The 3,220-nt window shown below is 52.3% G+C and overlaps 1 protein-coding gene across 1 annotated transcript in view; it reads right to left on the bottom strand.

Moving 5' to 3' along the window:
• Positions 1-2,316, bottom strand: part of LOC104129751 (sodium- and chloride-dependent GABA transporter 2) — a 34,609-nt gene extending 32,293 nt beyond the window's left edge. The window contains exons 1-2 of the mRNA XM_035898129.1: positions 2,272-2,316; positions 1,408-1,474 (exon numbers count right to left, since the gene is read on the bottom strand). The gene's annotated coding sequence lies outside the window, so the exon portion shown is untranslated. The remainder of the gene's footprint in view (positions 1-1,407; positions 1,475-2,271) is intronic.
• Positions 2,317-3,220: the final 904 nt, after the last annotated feature.

The following is a 3,220-nucleotide window of genomic DNA, read 5'->3' as shown; positions in this document are numbered from 1 at the left end:
AAGGTGCTAAGAACATGCATGCACTTTCATTGCTTAGTCCAAAACTAGTCCTTAAAAGCCACTACCAATTGCATTATTTTTAACTGATTCATCTCAAAACACTCCTGCCTCTGGAAGCCCATCCTTTAAGCACAGCAGTACACAGGAGACCCAGCGGCTCAGCCAGGCTGGAGCTCTCACCGTGGCAGATACTGGGAACAGACTTAGGGCTGGAGAGCGATGAGAACAGGATCAAATACTTGACAGGATATTTTATAAGGGTTTCCCTTCTCCCCTCTTGCTGCTCACCAAGGCCGGGTTTTACAGGCCAGGTAATGAAAGCCATAAAACACAGAGAAGTCGTAGATGTAGGAAGGGGACAAACTGAAATAAGAGGGAAACAAGTTTCTGCTTTTGGCGGTGGCAACTGTTGTTGGCAATCTACTAGGCTGTGAGAGAAGGTGATTTTTCAGGATGGTTCTATCCTTGTAATTGCAGGGAAAGAAAGGGTGCAGATGCCATGGCCATCTGGGATGACTCTCCTCTCCCAGGGTTTGCCCCTCCAAATATCTGCCCGCTGCCTGCAGAGGTGCAGAGGCTCCCCACAGCACCGCTCTCGGGAAGCTTTGGCCCTGCAAGAGCTTCTCCTGTCTCTAAACAGATCTCTGCTAAGGGACACACAAGATTGGCACATAGTAGCTGGGCACCTCTTCCCCCAAAACCCTCCGAGAGGACACCTCTCCTCCCAGGAAAGCCAGGGCATAGCATGACTGCTGGTGCAGGGCAGGGTGAGGAGACAGACACAGGTGCCGCGGCTGGCACCAGCTCCGCTGCAGCCATTTAGGGGGATCAGGGGGTGTTTGGGGCCATTCCTCATGGGCAGGACACCCTCCTGGCCGCCGAGTCCCACGGGGGCAAAGGGTTCCCACCAACGCCTGGTGCCAAAGCTGAGATTGCAGAGGACCTCATGCCAAGGAGGGCACCTTCCTCTGCATGGTGCTGGCCCTCGAGCCCGCTGTTGCCCGCAGAGGCAGCTCTCCCAGCCCCAGCCTAACGCTGCCATTCATTCCCGCCTGCAAGTCCCTTGCCAGGAGAGCAGGAAAAGGCACTGGCAGCAAATAAAACTCTCCCCCATCCAGGGAGAGGAGAGAAAAGAAAAGGAAAAAAAAAGAAAGGCAAAGCAGCACTTTCAACCTCTCCCCTCCCCCTATACAGTCCCCTGTAAAACACTTCGGGACGTGAAGAGGAGCAAGAAACGCTGGCAGGCATTTGACAGCAGCCACAAGGAAGGACTGGGAGGACCCCTCCACGCTAGAAAATTATTAAACAGGCAGAAAGCGCACCGTGACCTCTCAATCCACGGCAGACCCGAGTGGGTGTGGGGTGCGGGGGGAGCAGGGCAAAAGAAAACAGGGGCAGAGGTGTTACCTTTGCGGATGGTGCTGTCAGGGCGTGAGCCAACGGGAGACGCAAAGGCAGGACCGAAAGGTGCTGGCTATTTAAAGTGTGGAAAGAAAAATTCAGCAGTGGTGTAATCCTAGACTTCGCCCAACCCACATTCCTTCCCCCACCCCCCAGGGCTGGACAAAAACCTACACATGACTGATTTCATGGCCAGTGCAAAGGGGCTCGTTCCCCCCCGCCTGCAAGAAGGGCTCACGCTGCCTCCGCCAGCACTCTCCCTGCGGGGCTGGGGACCGCTTGGCTCCTGCTTGCCAACATCACCCCTCTGCCCAATGCTGTCCCTGGAGGTGCAGGCGACCACCGCACCCAGGTGCCCTCGCAGCTCTGCCCGATGGAAGCCAAAGCCCCGAGACCTGCTGGGAAGAGGTAAGAGCCAAAACACAAATTGGCTGTGAATGCTCATGGTGGGGTCTGTCCTCGGCAGGGAGGATGCTGGCACAGGGCAATGTCCTGCATCACAGCCCGATGCACCATGCCCAGGGGAGCAGCCAGGCTGTGCCACGGGCAGGAGCAGAGCTCTGAGCTGGAAATAAACTCTGCTGCTTCTTGCTATGGGCCCAAAACAGCCTCAATTCAGAAATTTGGCAGGTTATAAACTCTCTCCCCTCACGTGCAGGGATCTTTGGCACTGGTCTTTCCCAGGAGCAGCAGTGCCCCAGCCCAGGACATCACTCCAGAAGCCGCAATGGGAGCAGGCAGTCACGCAGCAGATGAAAAAATCATGCAGCAGGGAGAAAAACAGCCCCAGTTGTGCATACCCAACGCTGGGCTGCAAAATTAGCTGTGGCTGCTGGGGAAGGAGGTCTTGGGATTACTGCAGGTAGTTACCTGACGACATGAGCTCTGTGCTTTGAGGCCGTAAAAAAGGCAAACAGAAGGGGATGCTGTTCATGGCAGGTGTGTTACAGCTGTGATGATCCAAGGATGTAAGCGAGGCAAGGTTTTAAAATATTTTTATTACATCTGTTGATGAATATCTGGGACAAGAGAGAATTAAAAAAAAAAAAAAATAATCACATTTTTGGGTTCGGTGTCCTTGTATCATGCCTGCCAAGCAGCAGCAAAACCTGAGCTGCATACAGGGGGTTTGAGAAGTTATTACGAGAGCAACAGGAACGAAGCAGCAAACACCATAGTGTCACCATGTTAATCTGTGGTGTGCCCAACACAGCACTGGACTTCCTACAGGAGAAATGGGGACAGGGAAGAGGGATGGGCAAAGGTAAGGAAGAGATTCAACCAAGCAGTGATCAAATACATGATGATTCGACGGCTCGGGAAGAGATGCCTCGGAGAGAAAGAGGGTGACAACAGAAGTCTAGGAAACAAGGAAAAGACAGAGAAGATGAATATATCGTTCACTACATCTCATAGTGCAACAGCTACTGGCACAGGATGAAATTCTTGGATTTTAAACAAAAGGAAACAGTTTTTCCTCCCACTGTGGGTAATTAATTAAACGTGGCACCCGTGGCCATTGCCACAGACTCATTCGGAAAGGAACTGGGCAAATTCACAAAGGGCTGCTCCTCCGCAGCAGTGACTAAACAGGATGGCCCCAATAAAACAGCTCCAGTCCTCAAATTGGTGACTGGTGGAAACCAGGGAAGATGTTCCAGAGGGGGAATTATGTGAGATGGTAAGAAGCAGAGAACATTCCTGTGCAGAAACCATCTCACCGTGAATAGTGTGGTTGTTAAATAATTAGGGTAAGGAGATAGGGATTAAAAAACCACAGCAAGGTTGATTAATACCTTGCCTTGTGCAACAGATTGGT

This window comes from Egretta garzetta, unplaced genomic scaffold (genome assembly GCF_000687185.1).
Source record: "Egretta garzetta isolate BGI_Z169 unplaced genomic scaffold, ASM68718v1 scaffold427, whole genome shotgun sequence".
Classification (NCBI taxonomy): domain Eukaryota; kingdom Metazoa; phylum Chordata; class Aves; order Pelecaniformes; family Ardeidae; genus Egretta; species Egretta garzetta.
Note: the sequence above shows the minus strand (reverse complement) of the source record. Positions and strands in the feature narration are given on the sequence as shown.